We start from the raw sequence: 21,395 nt of genomic DNA, 5'->3' as shown, positions 1-21,395 counted from the left end.
TGTTAATGGAATACTATAACGATTATACAGGAATTTCGGCAACCAAGGGCTTCCCCCTGATGATTGCCGATAAATACTACGTAAACAAAGTCACGTCTTTGCCAGTTGCTTAAATGCGGTCACCAAGATTTTTTTCCGGTTGCTCAATGGAAATGACCACGGCTGTCCTCTATGGGTGTTTTCCCTAACGACAACGTGAAAGCTCGCGTAAAATCTAATTTTCTGCCAAAATCCGGAGAGCGAGAGGAAGGATGAAAAATCCGGAGTCTCCCGCCTAAATCCGGAGAGTTGGCAGGTCTGAGAATGCATATTTTCATATCGCCTACCTATATATTTTTCTCCTAATCACTCAAATTTAATTCAACATTAATGAATAGTTGAACAAAGAAACTACAACCAAAATTCTGTGTTTATATAAACATGAAAGGATGTTGAGCCGAACTGCAACTGCATGGATTAACATTCTAATTGTAGAGAAAAGTGATTTTATTCATGAGAGCACAACCCCCCCCCCCCCCTCCACTATCTAAGTGAATGCGTGATGGCAATCAAGTATCATTCATATGTGGTGTGGCTATCTCAATTCACTCTATGCACAATCAAAGGGCCATTCAGCATCAATTAAATAAAACAAATTCTATTGACAAGATTGTTTCTTGCACAATTAATGGATGTGTTTCCGACTTGCACGATGTTGCTTAATAGTTTACACATTCTTATTCTTTCACAGATTTAATGAGTTTTAGTGAAATAAAACGAGCAAACTCAAAATTTTAATACGGAAAGTAAAGTCGAAAGTCCAACAATATTCATATAGCAATTACGGTATAGAATTCAAGGCTTTATATAAAGAAATAATTCCCGTTTTTTTTTTGTCGGGGTGGGGGGGGGACCTAGTGACCTATTCTAATACAATGAAAATACTTAATGCAGTTCAGCTGAGTTCTATATATAAGTTCAACTATATATTACTACCCTATATTTTTCTACAATTTTTTCCATGCATGAAATCTAGAAATAAAGCAGCTTTTCTGCATTATATCCAGGGATTAGGTTCAAGTCTATATTTACCCTAAAAATTTTCTATACTTTTTTAATTATGAACTTCATCACATATTAGTTACATGCATACTATACCATGTTACTTATACTTCAATATCATTGAAGTTATGTAAAGGAAAAACAAAATTTAAATCTTGTGGTTTAAATCAATGATTTTTTTTTAATCAAGCTGATTTTTAAATCGGCGGCCCTGATACAAGGTGTTTCAGAAAAAGATGGGCTAATTTCTAATAGGTGATAGAAATAATTTTAGTATCAGAGATTCATCTGTGATATTTGCATCTTCGTCACATAATAATTAGAGAAGTTATACTATAGTTATTATTTAAGGGGGGGGGGGCACGATACTGAGATGACCCTACATAGATAGAACCGGATCAACAGAGAAGCTCATTGATGTCTAGCCCAGGGTCCAGACCTGGTTAATGAAATTTTTGTTCACTGTAAAATTTACTCAAATCAATAGAAAGGATTTGGTTACTGGGTGAGGACTGGGGCCATGAAAAAAAAAGTAAAAAGGTAGTGCCAATGGACGAAAAATTGTCGAGGAACACTGGTTTAGATCCTATTCCACTGGTTCTCCAAGTGTGCGTCGCCGGCCTCTGTTAGGAGCGTTGCGACAGACAGACGAATGCTTTAAAGTGATTCTTTACTTGACTATCCTGGGGAAGGGGATCCATTGATAAACGATGACAAGGCCAAAAGAGCTGCGGGTGAGAAAGGTTTGAGAAACACTGTCCTATTCCGACTAGCATTTGAGCACGGAGCTAAAACAACCGTTTTCTAGGAAGCATAAAAATATGGCACAGAAACTGGCCTATAAAAGGCGTAAGAACGACGCCTAATAACATAGTACAGGGTTTCACAAATCGGAAAAAAAATTTAAGCACCAAACATTCGCCCCCCCCCCCCGATCTGTCCAAAATAGTGTGGGGTTTTTTTTGGAGACTTAAGGATACTTTTCTGTGACAGCATACATGCTGACGTAATTTCTGATATTTTTGTTTTGTCCTTAGACTTCAATTCAGTGTTGTCATACTTAAAACAAAATTAGTCACCAATGTCAATTTTTTTAGTCGCCATGGCGATCTGGCACCTGGGATTTGTCAAGCCCTGACATGGTGCATCCTGAAATTGGTAGAAATTATTAAAATAATCAATAACTCACTTGTGGCCATGAGACTGAAGATACTGGCCGATATGAATATATGCGTCATAAGAAGACATTTTTCTTAATCCTCTAAGGTTACTTAAAGAGACAATCCTGGATCTCACAGGATATTTCAATGAAACTCGGTTTATACGTCGTAGAGTGTGCGCTAGGGGGAGAGAGAGAGGGAGGGTATTTACATAATGCCTCTCCATCTCTAGCCACGAAAGATTCATTTGCGTAATTTCCTAATAAACAGCTTCGCTCAGAAAACTTCCGTTCCGAGGGCGAACCAACTTCGAAATACCGTGAAGAGCGGTGAGACTTGGAAAATTCCTTGATCCGGCGACCATTAAATTTTCCCGTCTTCCGAAAGACCAAAGGGAATATAAAATTAATTTCAAATTAAAAGCGTCCGGATCAAAGAGCAGTGAAAGGCTTTCCCTCTAGAGGATTAAATGCGGCGCTAGATCTTTAGTAGAAAACGGTTTTGGGAATTAAAAATATGCTTAACTTAGGGACTGTTTAGAATATCCTCTCATAAAAAAATCATCTGCGTGAGAACCTCTCGTGATAGAAGTGAAACTTGTAGGTTTGACACATGACTTCATTCACCTCAATTAAATTCAATTTTAAATAATTAAAATTGAATTTAGAAATTTTAAATAAGATTGACCTTGTTGACCTCTTATTTTTCTTAAACTCTCCCCCCCCCCCAAACTCGACTCACTTGATCTAATTGACCCCTTAAACCCCAAGACATCATCCGCCCCATAGAATTCTAACGAGTTTGGCTCATATGGAATTGTAATTTAACCCACTGTAAAATCCCATGTGTGGCAAATTTGTTCTCTAAAAATTTCCGGCAATAAGCGTGGTTGGCTCTAAATCGGGAGGGGGGATCTCTTTATCGGGACTGAAGTCTAGTACAGGATTGAAGAGTAAGAAAAAAAAGTGAAGTGCTCTGGGCGTACAGCGTTATGACAGCGCAGCCAATTAGGAGCTATCACTGTGACGTCACAAAACTTGCATTCGAATGGGAAATATACTAAGATATTAATAGCACAATAGGTCACGAGAGAGAATAGCTTGCTCGGAGCATGCGCTTAGGGATATTCATTGTTCCGTGGTCTGATCCATAGCCGCTAATACCCCCCTCCCCCCACTCAACTTTATTTTCTTACACGGGTAGGTCCCGAGAGAGAGTAGTTTGCTCCGCACAAGCGCTTCAGGATATTCATTGCTCCGTGTCCCGCTACTTACCCCCCACCTTTAACTTTATTTTCTTACACGGCCGAATGTGTGTGTATATTGATAGTGTGCCCACCACCCCACCACACAATCAGTTATTCTACGCAACGGGTTTTGAGAAAAAGAAAGAGTTTCAATTTTTGTGATGATTTTCTCTCTCATACATAAATTCACTCTTATGTCACTATGGAAGTTTCACAAAAAAACAACAACAACTTATTATTTCTAAATAGCGATTTTGTTTGTGCCGAGCACAAAATTGAAACCGTATTTTAAAAAATGGGGAGAAATCTCATGAACATATCATTCAGCTGTTTCAATAGAATTTTCAAGTCTATCGTTGTAAGGCCGGGATTACACTATAAAAGTTTGATAAAATCCCTTTTTTAAACCTTGAAAAATCTAGTAATTAAGGTTATTGGTTACATTCTAGAAAATGCAACCGGTGATCTTATTGGCTGCATTTTTCAAGTTTTATAAAAGAACTTTTACCAAACTTTTATAGTGTAATACCGGCTAAGAAAAGTGTTGTGAGATTGATTGATTTGAAATTGCACCGCGGGCCATTCCAGTGAATCTGTAAATATACTGCGAGCAATTTTAAATAATCTGGATGCTGTATGTACAGTGTACACTATCATTTAGTAAATAACGTTAAAAGTCAACGAATTTTGACTGTTTACATTGAATCTTGGTTAATCATTGACAATGATCCTACCCATCGTCGTGCGATGAACAAGATGTCTCAAAATTGACGAGCCCATTTGAAAAATTAAGGTTCTTGAAAACGTTTATATAAAAAAACATTAAATGTTTTTAAATTAAATTAATTTTTCAAATGAGCCTGTCAATTTCGGGATGCCCTGTGTATGTACCGTATTTTTCCCATTGTCTTTTCGAGTCCCCCATGAACCAATGTTTCTTAACCCTTTTTTCACTCGTGCCCGAACCATATTTTTCCCCCAAGGTATCTTATCCAGGATATCCATCAACATATAAACATATTCAATTGTTGGGAAAAAAAATTTCATGGATAAAGTCAACCCTTGATTCAGTGAGTTTCTTGGGGTGATAGGGGGGTGAATTCCATTCCATGCAGGTGCGTCTAAACAATATGGAGCCCTTCGGAAAAATTACGTTCCCGCGATTCTTTGTTAGCTAGACGTTACTTAATCTCCAGATCGTGGTACCAGATCACATCATCTATCACTGTCGACACTTAGAACACACACAACACACTCACACTTCAAACATTAATTTGATCATTTTTGTCGCACCATAGTCATTTTCTGCACATGAGGGCTGGAACCTACAATTTATTGCCGATTCCGAACGGCAGCCTTTTTTTATACTAACCGATCAATATTACTCAGCAATCTTTTTCCGTGGTTACGTCACCATTTCTGTTGTACCACTTGTCAGGAAATTTCTCACACATTCATACTTAGGGAATACATGCATAACACGTTCTGTCACGTATCAATCAGATAGAAGTTCCTCAGAGGAATGCATACGAGGAGCATGAGTGGTGAATATGTGGTGCTTTTTTGCTTAGAAACTTTGGGGGATCAGACTGGAGTGCTCCAACCTCCCTCTAAGGCTAAGAAACACATGCAGTGATTGACAATGATAGAGAAGCTACTCAATTTTTTAATTAACAAAAACAAATCACAAAAAACACTACAAACGCATGGAACGGGCACATGTGCCAAAACAACAAAAAAGAGCGTCATATATCTCCACGGCTTTGACTTCTTCAGTAACAACAAGGGGAAAAAAATATATATCATATCCGGACGGCTTTGACCGATTCCCCACACACACATTCAGAATTCAAATTTCTTTCCCAAGTTTGAAGCCAACGTATAGAGATTTCCCATCTCTGATCTATGGGACATTCTTTAACCTTTTAAGCGGTTTTTAAAATTTCCCTGATCCGCACTATAACTGCCACAGTAGAAATCACTATACCTTCTAGAAATTGCCACCTGCTTTCAAGGATTTTTTTCCCCGATTTCGTGAAGAGGCAATGGTTTACCAACAAAACCCAAAATAACAACAATAAAAGAAACAAGGAAAATAAAAAATATCGTTTTGTTATTTATGCTGTGTGTGTGTGTGTGTGTGTGTGTACACATAATTGAATATTATCTCGAAGGGGAAAGAAAAACTTCCTTTCTGTCTCTTTTTGTGTTTCTGACTTTGAACAAAAGCTGACTCCGCCCACTGGCAGCCGATTCACAGGACGGGGGTTGGGGGTGCATCCTATCGGGCACAGCTGTCTGTGCAGAGCTAACTGGCTCGTGATCACTGAAATGAGAGGGTTTTAAGACGACGAGATACATATAACACTCTCTCTCTCGGATTTTTTTTCCACACCGAGCACAACTCCGGTCTATCGCCATGGGCAATTCACTACCGAGTGAGTTGTGCCAGACGTGTTAGGACCTTGAGTGCGTATCTATTGTTGTTTCAGATTTTTCAGTGCTTGTTGCGATCTATATTTCAGACGTTAAGTAAGTGAAGTGTAATGATTGAATATTTGTACCGTTGTAGGCCTGTTGCTCTCGGTGGCGAGATTTTTTAAGGGGGAGATCGGCTCGCATTCGCGCCTCGAAGTAGGAAACCACAGAAAATAAACTTACCACCACTGTGGCAACGGTGGGGTTTGAACCCGATTCCTTGCGATGCTGCGAGTCCGTCACTAGGATCACTGGACCACTACAGCGGCAATATATCTCGGATTTGCCGCTGTAAGGGTTAATAGTACTATACTTATCTTTTGTAAATAAAATTTTTAAGCAATCTCAGAAACTCATTTTTTGAAAGAAAACACGTGAAAGAGGAAGAGGAAAGAAAAACGCTTGTAAGCGGCGAAAAATGTTCAGAGAAACTGATAAGTAAAGTTTTATCTCCTATTTCACTCTGGGTATCAACGGAAAACTTAATAAAACACCATCATATCATTAAAACAACATCCAACAGAAAACAACCCATCCATCACAATTAACAACCAGTATAACGATCCTATCAACAGAACCAATTTCATTACATTACCTGGAGCTACACGTCCTTAGGGAATAAAGTCCGAGGAATAAACATTTAGGCTGAGTAATGATTAGCTCTGTGCTATATATATATATATATATATATATAATTCAGGACTGTCAGTACTTAAGCCCAAACAATGTAAAAAAAAACCCAAACAATAACAACTGCATTGGTTTTTTTTCCGGTGTATAGGAGAATTATTTTTCAAACAAAACAAGGAGGATTTATCAAACAATGCTTTTCGAGGCAATGAATTTCAGGTAATTCTTGGGCAACACTGATTTTCACACAATGCTCCCGTCAACCTCCATGCTCTTCAAAAATCGTTGTGCGAAAGGGTGTTTTAGTTTTAAGCAATGATTTTTCAAACCAAAATGGTTTTTATGAGAGATGCTTTCAACAGTAATGAGTTTTTGAACTGTTTTCAGCAACAATGCTTTCTCAAAAAAAAACACTTTTAGCCTCATAATTTTTTTAAACACTTTCAGTAACAATATTTTTTTCAATATTTCTTCAGTTGTATTGATATTGCTTCAATATTTTATCACTTCCAGATTCATATATTTTAAAAACTACACGTTCAACAACAATATATTTTTTTACATCAAATAACACTTACAGAAGCAAAAATGTCTTTCCCAATTGCTAGATGCAGAAATGCCTTTTCCAATCACACTTGCGGATGTATATGTAAAACAAAAAACTTTCGGCAACAACGGTTTTTCAAACAATACCTTCCGCGAAAACGATTTCAATTATGTTATAATGCTTTACGAAACGAATATTCTAGTATTGTAGGAGCCCCCCCCCCCCCAACCCCCCAAAAAAAACTCCGAGTAAACAAATAAATAAATAAATAAAAACCACAAAAAACACATTTAAACGCAGATTTAAGAACTCATGCAGCAAAAGAAAATCTCTACAAGATGACATTCCCCAGTCCCTCGAAAAAATCAGCCCTTCAGAGGAGTGGCTGTAGTGGCTGTATATTAGTAGTTCATCTCTATAGAGATGAACTACTAATATAAGACGAGAAGTGGCCGTTTTGTAGGCCAATATTCAGAGTAGGCCCCTTCAGAGAGATTCCACTGTAGTTGCGACTGATACTCAGTCTGATACTGTAGTTGCGACAACACAGTTCATTTTGAATCCACCAAACAGATAAGAAGATACAGCAGTGTTTAGAAAAAGAGAGGCGCTAACAGCCAAAATACAGACAAAAGAATCCCCACGACTAAATAACGGATCCTCACTCAGTGACCAGACGGGAAAAAAAACAAACTAAGTAGTGTTAATTCACGGAGTATAATTACCAAAAAAAAAAACAAAAAAAAAAACGCTGAGGAGGGAAGTCGCTAATGATGCACTGAAAAACTAACTGCATGCGATTAGGATTGACAAGCAGTAGTTTGGTCTACAAGCTCCAAGCCATGTTCTTATTTTTTTTTCCCCACTTAAAACTGAGCCCGCATTTTCATTAGACTTTTTTCCCTCTTTTGGAAAGGCTTGACAAGCTTTGGGAAGAGCGATTTTGAAATCACAGACTTTTTTTTTCTCCTTCAAAGTTTGGCGAAGAAAATCCCGATAACGAGTCATTAAGGGTGAGAAATATTCACCTGGACGATGACAAAAAATAGCATTAAATGATGCTTGCAAGTTGGTGGTGAACCCCCCCCCCCCCCCCACAAGAAAGAGTTTTCTCCAATAAAAGCAGTGGTTGTGAGGCACACCAGCTTCCGCAAATTTTCAAAAACAAAAGTACTCAGTGATACATGCATTAACCGTACACAACTCTGGTCTATCGTAATATAGAGAGAACCTCTATCAAAATCAACAGCTAGACAATGGAATCTAACTGTTCATAGCAGGAAAAAAGTGTATCCGAAGAGCTTCTAAACGGGGGGGGGGGGGGGGGGGGACAGGATAAGATTATGCATGCGAGTGTGGTTATATACACATATTTAAATGCATGTTTGTGTATAAAACTGTCCATTTATGCAGGCGTTCTACATTTCATGGGCAGTGCCGTCTTACGGCATGGGCCCACACGGGCACGGCCCGGGGGCCTCACAAAAATGTAATCAGGTTGAAATTTTCGAAAATTTGCCTGGTAGGGCCTCAGAAAAATCATTTGGCCCGGGGGCCCATGATGCTCTTAAGACGGCCCTGTTCATGGGTTCGGTCCCAGCTTCCAAATCGGGAGTGAGAAACTAGCACTTGATTAATGCAAATGTTGTAAAGTCTGTAACTCGTTGTGGCAAGATTTTTTCGAGGAGAGACGTTTGTGATTCGAAATTGAAAAACTACAGATCCAGGGAGGTTCGAACTAAAAGGATTTTCAGACTCGACTACACGACAATACCGACACGATCGCTAGGTGGCGTCACTACCACTACTACTTAACCGTACATGCACCTCGTACACATTCCTCGGCCGAATTTCCAACGAATCGGTACATACCGGAATGTGTGTGTTATGAGTGTATGGCCCCTAACGAATTTGAATGTTGAGAGAGTTTTGCGCTTGTTTCGTGTTCTTGCTAGTGCATCCACCTGTCTTCCATAATTTAAAGTGAAGATGGAAAACGCTTGAATTTTCATGTTATGTAAGTATCATGTAGGTCTGCAAAGAGGCGTAACTCCATATTAGAGCATATTTTCTTTGCTGTACTGTAACTTCACGGACAATCAATATACGTGTACTTGTACTAGTATCACAGAGTATTTTCCAGTTCGCAACTCTCAGATCACCTGGTTAGTAATCATTATATACAATAGAAGAAAAGGAAAAGAGAGAGCGCGTAGATTCTTGAAGTCCAGAAAAGCTGCAAGGGAAAAAGTTAGAAAGCCCCTCGGGAGATGCCCAAGGAAGTACAGGAACTTTTATCACGTTCGAGTCCCCCAAATATTTCAGGGAGGGTTCCATGGCAAACTTTGTAAGGGGGCCCCACTACAAAGATTTTATAAATTAATAGAAAAAAATTAGAAAAAATGAATAACGTTGAATTTTTTTTCAGTACAACGACGATAAAGCCTAGGAAAGAAGGCAATGACTCACGTCACGTCAAAGGTTACAAATAAACGAACTCATTCAAATTAAGAACTCACCTGAAAAGAGCACGATACACACATGTACGATGGCGTTTACGACCCTCAGAGGAAAAAACTTTCGAAGTCGAGAGATTATTTACGAACGATCGTCATCATATAAAGATGAATTCATCAGCATGAGGTCGTCCATTGAATCATAAACAAACGCGGCGCGAATCCACGAGGTTTCACGTTTCCGGCCCTTTTAAGGAAAAGCTTCTCAAGATGTTGTGGTAGCGGTAAAATATACACACATAAAAAATAATAATAATGAAAGAGCTTTTTTTTTGAATGAATAGAGATAAATAGACGTCGAGCGACCTTAGGAGCGAGTGTGCGGTCGGTCGGACGCATCATCATCATCCGGCGGCTGAGAGACGAGGAGATGACGTTCCTCTGGTATAATTACGTCAACGCGGTTTGATAATGAAAATTGAAATACAGGCCATCCATTTTGTCTGCATCCACATAGTAATATATTCAGTTAAGACGTCTTTTTTTTAAAGGGGGAAGATATTTACGACCGTAGAGTTAACCATATCTTTTCCTAACCCTTCCAAAGACTACTGAAGACGTAAGCGATTAAAATGCGTCTGACCTAATGCGTCTAATACACTTTATTAGTTCGTGTGTTTGTGCGAGTGCTTCAAATGTCTTGCTACACATTGAACGATTCTATTCTTTTTTTTAATTTTCATAAGTTTGAGAGTCTTAGCGTTGAGAGAGAGAGAACTGTCAGTTAAGAAACTGAATAGTTCAGAAGTTGTTCTTGGCATCTTCTTTTTTATTCTAACATCTTATAACAGGGATTCCCTCCACGTACCACATAAAAAGGCGTAGGAAGCGTATGTTTTTCCCTAAATCAGTAGTTCTCAAAGTGTGAGTAGCGGCTCCTAGGGTGGGGGATGCCGCTAACCATTGTCAGGGAGAGGGGGTATCGTGGTGAGCTGCCGAAATTGATGTGTCAGTTCGGCGCTTTGAAGACTATTATTCTTTTTCTTTGTTAGGCTATTGTAGGGAGCTGCGGGCGACAAAATTTTGAGCACCGTTGCTTTAGGTAAATGCGCAGAAGCCTCGTGTAACCCCTTGAAGTGCTAAAAAGGTTTGCTCACTGCTAGCAAATGCGAAAAAGGCCAGCTTGTTCACCTCTACAAATTCGGAACAGGCTAGCTCACCTCTGGAAATTTACCAAAAAAGGCTTTCGTAAACCTTAAAGACTTGCTCACCCTCTAGAAATGCGGGAAAAGGCTTGAGTAACCCTTAAAATGAGCAAAAAGCTTGTGAACCCTTGAAATGCGAAAAATGCCAGCTCACCTCTAGAAATGTGGAAAATGGCTTTGCTCGCCTCTAGAAATGTGAAAGATTCATGCAAAAGCCTGTGACAGCTTAGTAATGTGCAGGAACCTTCAGTGTTCTTAGAGATGCCCAAAAAGCTTGGGTATTCCCTAGAAATGCGCAAAAGGCTTGTGTATTCCCAAGAAATGAGCAGAAGGCCAGCGTGCCCTTTAAAATTCGAATGAGTCTTTCTAATACCTAGAACTGTGGGAAAAAAACTTGCTTTCTTCTAGAAATGTGAGAGGAGCTTAAGTATCCCTGGAAATGCACAGAACTTACCCTTACCTCTTGCATTGCCAAAGAAGCTTGCGTATTTCTAAAAATGCGAAAGAGGTTTGTTCACCCCTAGAAATGCGTACTATGGATATACATTACTCAATGACACCAGAACGGAGGTCGGTCAAGAAAACAGATCGCTCTATACTCATAATAATTGGAGGATATCTATTGACAATATGACCAGGAGAATATCTATTGACAATACGACCAGGAGGATATCTATTGACAATATGACCAGATGGCTACCTAAAATCCGGCCACACGAGAAAAATGAGCAGTTATGGCCCTTCTCAGGAAGTCGTAACACTTCAATGACCTTCGTTGAGGATATATAGTATGCACCGCACGAGAAACCGCAGATTCAATATTACATGACAGACTGGAGAGTCATCCCCAAGGGGTATGTACGAAAGGCACCAATGAAGATACACCACCTTTTTCCTCTTCCTATTCTAACCCATGTTATTGCCAGGAGCAGAATAAACAGCACATATAACAGTAAATGTTATTTCTACTAAAGGCACATAAATTGAATCCCGTCACTTTTTCTGATCACTGGCGTACACCGAGTTATATGTTGGCACGCAACAATCACAGGAGGAACGAAGGAGGTCATCATCATCCCCCCCTAGAGTTCAGATGCAAAAGCTCAAGGAAGGCATCCGCTTCCCAGCCTGGAATTACAGATGTCGGCAAACTAAATTATCCATGTTCCCTTAGGAATGCAATAAACTTCTAAGGGTGGGGGGGGGGGGGGGAGAGAGCACGAGAGAGAGAGAGATATTGGCTTAGAGATCTCTGGGCGGCCAGAGTTGATTGGGTGAGACACGACGGAAATCCCCATTTTCCGAGTCTAGATAGGCAAGGGAAGAGAAGATTGTCTGAGTAAGATCTCATATCACATTCTGATATATATCATGTGCGGAGGAAGAGGTGAGTCAGAAATAGACACATTCCGAGTTAAGACCAGGAGGTAGCCTGACTATTCAATCACGGTATCGTTACTACTTGGAGCGGGGCTGCCATCTCCGGGGAATTAATCGAATGCTTTCACTTTCCCATAGTAGCTTCATTCTTCCCAACTTTGAGGCGCGAATGCGAGCCGATCTCCCCTTTAAAAAGTCTCGCCACAGAGAGCAACAGGCCTACAAACGGTACAGTTATTCGATCATTGCACTTCACTCATAGTTAGGAAAAATTGATGGCAGCATAGCAAGCGTTACACAGAAACAAACTTCACGTTCACAACTTGTACACGCACATTCCAACATGTACCACTTAGTTAGAAATTCCGCAGAGGAATTTATACGAATATGTGGTTTAGTAGTAATATTATTATCTTCATTCACCACATTCATCCGTAATACTGACCATACATGAGATGAACATATGCATTTAGCCATGGTAATATCAATTCAATGATGCATCTAATAGGCTCAACTATATGGTGGAGTAACTCGAATGGTGGAGTGACATCACACTATATGGAACAGGGGAACAAGGGTCGCGAAACCAAATTGGGTCGTAAGGGTTTCCGAGATCGGTCGTACGAATCCACTTACAGGCAGAGATTTTGAGCCACGACCCAAACTTCATGCGTAGGGGCTTCCGAGGTGGGTCGTACGAATCCACCTACAGCCAAGGGTTTTTTTAGCTACGGGTACACCCAAACCTGATTTGCAGGAGTTTCCGAGACGGGTCTTGCGAATTCATTTACAGCCAGGGATTCTCGAGCAATGAGTCACGGCCCAAACTTGATTCTTACAAGATGAGTCGTTCGAATCCCCTCACATGTGCTGTTATAGAATGCACTTATTGCGTCACTGGTTTCACTAATTTCGAAGAACAAACAGTCATGATTCACAAAGCTGAGATATTATTGATTTTTGGTCGCAGCTGAAAAAAAGTTAAGAACCCCTAGTTTAGAGCAGGGCACAAGCAACAAAAAAGAAAAAAAGGTACCGGAACAATTTTTTAGGCGTCAAAACTTTTTTTACCCGAAGAAAAAAGGTCCAAAAGGGCTCTCTTTCACGTTGGCAGATATGCTGCTATAATTCCAAATGTTTTAGGCTGCTCTCAGTCTGCAATTTAGTAACTAACAAAGAAAATTTTAGGCGCCAATACCAATCATTTAGTCGCCGTGGTGACCTGGCGCTTGGTATTTGTCCTGATCTAGAGGCTTACATGATATGCGCTGCCATCGACCTTTCTAATCGGAAGTGAGAAATCGGCAATGGATGTGCTTTTCAGAATCATCATATGATTCTTCCACGAAATCACGACACTTACCAAAATTAAAGAAGAAAAAAATCTAACCGATGACAATTTGACACTTCATGTCAAATTCCATTTTTTTTATGAATACATTCCGGACGACGCGCGATGACAACTTCTCTCCGTTCAAATGACATTCACCCCCCCCCCCGGCCTCTTCCATTGGAATACATTTGAGCGATCGGCCGAGGTAAGTAATAAGCACCGAGAGATGGATCCAAGGGATCGATCGATCGATCTACGGCGAGGGGAAGGAGAAGATTTTATGAGTCGCTGTGTGTGTGTGGAACTTTTGCACACCTAGAAACTCTACAAAACCACGCTCCGATGACGGAAACGGTTCTTGGCGTGTGGAATCGGTCACCGAACCCAATAACTTCTCACTCTCTACTTTGCCAATAAACAAGCGTTCGAGAAAAAAAAAACAATATCGAGAAATATATATATATATATATATATATCACCACCGTCATCGGGAAATCACGCATCCTTAAGCCATGGCCCGCAGGCCAAATGTGGCCCTCGGAGTCATCTGATGTGGACGAAGACCGCAAATCTAATTTTGTGAAAAAAATAAGAAAAAAAAAGAACAAAATCATTGTTCTTATGAGATTTGGTTGGCTAACAGTGGTTATCACGGCCTTTTGCTGTGAATGGCAGTTCCAGATCACTTGAGTGACTCGCGGCACAGTTCAGGATTATTTGAGTGACTTGCGGCACAGTTCTGCATCACTTAAGAGGCCCACGACACAGTTCAGGATTACCTGAGTGACTTGTGGCTCTAGATCACTTAAGCTGCCCGTGCCAGTTTCGGATCACTTAACTGATGGCGCACAGTTGCAGATCAACTATGCGGCCGCGGCACAGTTCAAGATCGATTAAGTGACTCGCGACACAGTTCCGGATCGCTTAAGCAGCCGGCGACATATTTACAGATCCTAAACTCCCGTATTTTTCATCAAGAAAATAGTAAGCCTTATCATCTTTTTATTGGTGCATATTCCAGTGACAGAACATAGTCCTGTGGTGGTCTAGTGGTCATATTGAGTGGTCCCGGGTTCGAAGCAGGGTTGGCTGAACATTCTTTGATTCAAGATGATTCTTGAACTTCCAAAATTTCTTCAACTGCTTATATATGTTTGCATTGATATAAACCGTCTGCTGTCCTCTTTTTACAACAGATAAGTGTTTGAAAAAATGATGTATGTAATGTTGATTTCTGTTATTATTAAATTATTTAGATAACCACTGATACTTAAAACGATACTCTTATTGCGCATAACATTGAAATATATCTAGCGATCAAAATACTAAATTGTAGGCCTAAAATGTCATTTAATTTGGCAATGCTAGCTTGTACTTGATGCTTAAGAAACTCCTGTAAGTTATCCTTAGTCAAATTTAGTTATTCTTACTTTTGCACTATGATATTGTACATTTACTAAGCAACTAGGGTCACCGATTTGGGAATTCTCATTGACGAGCGACTTAGGTTTTCTGAACATTGTTCAGCGGTGGTCAAAAAATCGAATAGAATGCTTGGTCTCATTTTCAAAAAGGTCTCTTCGCGTTCTCCTAAAGTCATTCTTCCGCTTTTTCGAGGCTTAGTTCGTCCTGGACTGGAGTATGCTGTAAGGTTTTGGAGACCATACCTACAGAGGGACATAGACTTGGTTGAAGGGGTGCAGAGAAGAGCTACGCGTGTCCTTATTGGCACACAGGGCTCGAGTTATGAAGAGAGACTTCATTTTTTGAATATGTTTACATTGGATGAACGCAGGTGTCGAGGAGATATGATCGAAGTGTTCAAAATTTTCAATGGGATGGACAGGATGGACCATGAACTTTTAGTACACTGCCAATCAACTGCTTTTACAAGGGGACACCAGTATCGATTGGTGAGGGACAATGCAAGGCTATGGTGTCCCAGGGAATTTTTCTCTAATAGGGTTGTTAATAAATGGAATAGCCTACCCCCGGAGGTAGTAAATTGTAACACAATTGACACGTTTAAAAAAAAATACGATAAACATGTTGGGGTAAATCGAGAAGCTATCCATTCTTAGATTAAGACAACCATAATATTCTTTATGGGCATTCTATAGTATTCTATCATGCATATATATATTGTTTATAATTTTTGTTAATTGCATTTTTAATTGGGTTGCTGTATTTTTTAAATATATGACAACCATATTTTTATGGGCATCTTTTTATCAGCCACCTCGTTGGGCATTTTGCCTGTTGTGGCGTTGTATTTGTATTTACTAGCGTTTATAATGCAATGGTTTTCAAATTGAAGCTCTATTCAAACGTGCAATACAAATGCTTTGTGTATCAAGTCTTGTCAGCTCTGCTTTGGTTGAAAATACTCTTTAAAGCTCTGATCTAAGAAATTTTTAGGTGAAAATAAATGAGTTTAATTAGTGCATTAACACAGATGCTGCATGAGAATTTTGATATGGAATAAAATTTTGGGCAGATCACAAAATTTAAAATAATCAAAATTGGTATTTTTCCTCAGTAATTATAATTCTGAATATAAAACCCTTTAATCTAAATAAAAGTAAGTATTTTGTTATTTAACATATCTATCAAGTTAACAAAAACTATTTGACATCATTGACAGTAAGATTTTGATAGTTTTAATACCGAGTTAGTTTCTGGGGTCAAAAACCTAACCCTGATGCCCTATCATATGTATTTTGAATAAGCAGCTCTAATCCACTTAACAAATTGAACACAGGTAATGAGTAGCTTAGATAAATAAACCATAAAATTATATTTTATATGTTCTAGGCTCTTTACGTTGAAAAATTCAAAATTGCAAATTATAATTAATATTTTGTTTTAATTATTGTAATAAATTAATGTTTAAAAATAAAACATTGTAATATGCCAAAAAGTAAGTTTTTCATCATGTTGTACACCTATTGTGTTCAAAACATTATCAAAAAGGCCTTCATTTAGGTTTTTGACGATTTAAACCAGTTTTTGACGCTTGTCATGTTTGACGTCAAAAACCGAACCCTGGTTCGAACCCCACCGTCACCACAGTGGTGGTCAGCTAAAGTTGGTTTTCTGTGGTTCCCAACTTCAAGACGCGAATGCGAGCCGATGTCCCCTTTAAAAAGTCTCGCCATAAAGAGCAACAGACCTACAAACAGTACAAATGTAATTCAATCATAGCAGATCACTCACTTCACTTCTGAAATATAGATGGCAGCACTGAAAAATCAAACAACACTATTTACGCACTCAGACTGTTAGGTGTACGCACAGTTACACTTCCGGCACAATTCACTAGGTATTAAATCGCCCATAGATGGCAATAGACCTGAGTTGCGCTCGGTTTGAAAGAAAGTTACGCACGGTTCCAAATCACTGTGGCCCGTTTCCAACCCAATGAAGTGGCCCCGCACTGTACAAAAGGTTAAGTACCCTTGACGGAAATGGTTCTTGCGGTGTGAAATCGGTCACCGAACCCAATAAGTTCCTCACTCTCTACCCTGTCTGTAAATGAACAAGGCTTCGAGAAATCACCCCGAGCCCCTGCCACTCAAAATAATAATAATAACCCAAGCAGTTATACTCGCATATTCCACGGTCCAGAGGGGATATGTGGCCACCACTAGGTTCCGAATCTTATTTGCTCGAAGCATAAGAGAAAAACCTGCAAACAAAGAGAAAAAGAAGATTCGAGCGTATATATAATTAAATTAAAGTTGAAATATAGTCTTTTATTTCCTCCTTCGATCCCAAGATGGTGCTTTCTTCCATAGTCCGATGAGCAGGTGGGGGAAAAAAAACTCCCGGAAGTTATTTAATGGAGCTTGAGGAACAATGAACGATTATTTAACATGTTGTCAGAATTATCGTATCCCGTCATCACGCCCCCTACCGATGAATTATTCTCTTTAAGAGTCATTAAACGCGGAGATAACAAATCAATTTATGGCTTGAGCATAAGCTTTATGTCATGTGGGAAATAAATATAATCATTATCAAATCTTTCTTTCTTTTAATAGTGTATCAAATAAACCGTTTGGTGGTGGGTTAGCACATTATTTGTGCTCGCATGATTTGCGTACGGAGCCATTCAACAGCAGATAGGGGCCATGAGCATGTTCTAGGCAAGCGGTTTTCATACTGTTAGGCGGTACTTCCTCCAGGATTCCAGACGAAATCTACTTGATTGATTTTTTCCTAACAAAAACTCCAAAATTTCCTGACATTTCCTCTTGACAAAAACTGAATAATTTCCCTAACCGAATCTCAAACATTTCCCTGACAAAAACCCAAATATTTCTTCCGACATTTTGACTAAAATTGAAACATTTCCCTAACTAAAACCCAAGCATTTTTCTGACTTAATGACCTCCTCCTCACCAGATCCCGCCATTTACAGTCAAAAAATTGTCAAAGGCAACAAAAGTAGCCAATTTCAGCAAAAAAGAAATTGCAGAGGGCAAGAAACGTTGCCAATTACAGAAACAAAAAAAAAAAAAAATTGTGTCTAAGGTAAGTATAGTTGCCAATTTATCAATTACAGTTTAAAAAAAATTGTCAGAGAAAATTAAAGTCGCCATCTGCAGTGAAAAAAAAAATTGTCAAAGACGTTAATTAACAAGACATGAAATTCTTGATTTCAAAGATTCAAGTAGCATTACTTAAAAATAAGGGAAAAAACGGGACATACAGTTGAATCCCGTTTTAACGAACACTTTTCTAATGCCTCAAATAAATTTACATAGGAACACAATGCAAACAACCTGAAATTCCTTTATAACGAAATTTCGTTATAACGAAGTGATTTCTCCGGTCTCTCGGAGTTCGTTATAATGGGATTCGACTGTTTTATGAAGAAGTTGTGACGACAACACAAAATTAAGGGAATGTCCCGCAAAATACGGGTCATATATACATGGCCCCCACAAGGGGTGGGCTGACAAGGCTCCAGCCCTGGGGCCCGGGACGATATTCACCATTTTTTTGCTTTTCACACTATAAATTCATCACAAGGGGCCTGTGAAAGTGTAATCGGGAGGGGGGGCCCGCAAAAGATCCCAGCCTAGGGGCCCTGCTCAGGATGTGGGGGCCATGCATATACGCTCATCCCGTATAAATACAAGTATCTAGTCCGCGGACTGAGAAGGTTGCGTATTCCTGGTTTGAATCAAGCCGGAATCGGCTCTGAACTGCATATATCCCAGTCAAATAAATACATTGTGACATTCATACGAAATGACACAAGTCGAAGCCGGAACGAGAAAATTAAATAGTTCAACACGACCGCACACGTGAATTTCGACACGGAATCTTCAATAATTATTCTCATTACCCATTTGTCGGAAATATCTTTTCATTCCACTCATTAATAATGAAAAACGAAACAAAAACTATACCAGCAAAAACTGTACGCGGAGAGAGAACTCACCATTACACGGAACTATTTAATTCTATTAATTAAAATTAATTAAATATTTTCCAATTAAAAAACTAAAGAATTGTGGGAAGGCGATCGTCAAACGGAACGAGACGACGAAAATCCCTCCAGACAATCTACAGAAAAATTCCAGAGCATTTTCAAACGTCTTTCTTTTTTCCAGAAGTTGCAGACATTTTAAAAAAAATGGAAAAAGAATAAAATTAATATAAAGAGAGAGAAAGAATATTCATTTTTAATTCTTTTATTTTAAAATAAAAAGATCTTTAATTACATTGGAAATGCAAAAAATCAATGCTCGCAGTTACATGATTAATGTGACGGGTCTTTAATGAGTTCGTTGAAAATTACTTCTCGCAGACAAATGGATAATGAGTCGACTGAGAAGATTGGCGATAAAAAAAACTGATAATGAAAAATGTATGCGACATTTTTTTCTCTATACGACTTTTAGTACAACATATTTTTTTAGAATTCCACTGTAAATAAATACTATACAATGAAGAACACATAGATTATGAGCCGTTGCCAAGTTTGAATTGCTATTAAATATTCACACGGTACAGTACATAACTCCTATAACGTAGTTAATTGTTTAAATATTGGGAGCTCACGTCCCTGTAGAGGCGCGAGAACGATTTTAAAATTAATTTCAAAACTCCACCCTGGAGTCTTAAAATTGTTCAGCGATTCGACATTTTTTTTTTCGAACTATGGGAGGTGAGCGTGTTTATGGGCGGGAGAAGGGGGGGGGGGGGGATTCCTGCAGCAAAAAGATTTAAGGCCCTTCAATAGGTCCAACACCAAATCAAAGAATTTGACGAAATCAACAGTTTTGTTCGTTAAATTGAGGTCGAAATGACACCCTACCCAAGAAGAGAAGTCTCAAGATTCTAGGCCGGTGTTTTCTAAAGTGGGCAATATCGGCCTCTGGGGGGGGGGGGGGAGCAGAAGTAATGTCACGGTTTCAGCATAGGGTCCTATGGTTTGGATTGAGTTGGGAGGCGGTGAGAAGGAAAATGTTAAGGGTGCGATGGAACAAAAAGTTTGGGAAACTGTGTTCTAGAGTAGCTTTCCCAAAGTGGGAAATATCGCCCTGGTGGGAGATAGAATGGTCCAGGTGGGCGATAGAAGTTACGGATTTAACATAGGATCTTATGGGTTCATTTGAGTTAAAGGGCGATGAGAGACAAAAATTTCCTAAAAAGGGGAAGATGGAATAAAAAGTTTGGGAAACTATATTCCGGAGTATAGAATCTAGGCCATGGTTTCCCAAACATTTTGTTCCATCGCCCTCTTCTTCAGGAATTTTTTTTCTCTTATCGCCCACCCCGAATTCAAGCGAACCCATAGGATCCTATGTTATACCCGTAGCTTCTATCGCCTCCTAGCCCTTTGCACACTTTGGTGGACCTTTGCTATTTTGCTAATTACTGCAAAAAGGGGGGTAAAGGATGGAGAAATAAAAGGTTGCTACAAATCACTGTAAACAAAAATTTGACGGAAAAAACATTCAAATGACCTAATTACTGTAAAATACGGGACGTCACCAATTGTCTTTAAAAACGTTGCCATAAGTCAGCAAAATCCCCAATTGTAGTTAAAATTGCTGAGAAATTGAGGAAAAATAGTTTAACTTGACAATGTGAGATGAATATTTGTATTTATACCCAACATTATCATAACGTATAAAAACGCTGTTTATTTATGATTTTAGTGAACATTATATAAATTCGAATAAGCATCATTGAAAAAACCGGACAAATGTATAGAAGAAAATTCAGAACCAACTAAAAATACAGAAATGTCCTGTAATACGGGCCGCATGTGGTCTGCCGAATTGTTTCAGACATTTTGCTGGTCCTTGGGTGCAAAAAGGTTGAGAAACACTGCTCTAGCGCGTTACATTTGCATGCATGGTGTTATTTTTCTCCCGATAAATTTCAACGAAATTGTCGTTTTAACGTCTGAGGAGTGGCCGTTTCGAAACGTTGACATTTCATGTTAGACCATGCATTTTTTGATGACAATTCTCTAAGTTTTTCCAATATTTTCTGAATCACCCTGTATATGTAGCTGATTAAAAAAAAAAAGAAAATTCACCTGTACTTCTACGGGAACTCGAACCCCCGATCTTTCATATGCCAGACGAGTGCTCTACCACTAAACTATGAAGCCAGATGGAATACTTCTTCCTTGGAGCATATGCAGTTGATCCTGCTGATAGCTTTTCAAAAAACCGGCATGAGAAAACGTTGTAAGCGAGCAAACGCTTTCAACGCGAAATCGCAATGAGTATTAGTAAGAGAATGGTGTCGCAGGGAATTTTTCTCCAATAGGGTTGTTAATAAATGGAATAGCTTACCCCCGGAGGTAGTAAATTGTAACACAATTGACACGTTTAAAAAGAAATACGATAAACATGTTGGGGTAAATCGAGAAGCTATCCATTCTTAGA

General features: G+C 39.1%; 1 protein-coding gene across 2 annotated transcripts in view; it reads right to left on the bottom strand.

Annotated features, from left to right (window-relative positions):
• LOC149071111 (neuroglian-like) overlaps positions 1-21,395 on the bottom strand; it is a 195,844-nt gene that overhangs the window by 59,244 nt on the left and 115,205 nt on the right. Inside the window, exon 1 of one of the 2 annotated variants that reach the window (XM_089248262.1) lies at positions 9,622-9,645. The exons of the other annotated variant lie outside the window; for it this stretch is intronic. The gene's annotated coding sequence lies outside the window, so the exon portion shown is untranslated. Of the gene's footprint in view, positions 1-9,621; positions 9,646-21,395 lie in introns of those variants that run through there. 2 annotated transcript variants of the gene reach the window in all.

The sequence above is a fragment of the Pholcus phalangioides genome, unplaced genomic scaffold (genome assembly GCF_987345545.1).
Source record: "Pholcus phalangioides strain wild (caught in Gottingen) unplaced genomic scaffold, Ppha-v1.0 ptg000019l_1, whole genome shotgun sequence".
NCBI classification, from domain to species: domain Eukaryota; kingdom Metazoa; phylum Arthropoda; class Arachnida; order Araneae; family Pholcidae; genus Pholcus; species Pholcus phalangioides.
This window is presented reverse-complemented; position numbering and strand designations above follow the sequence as displayed.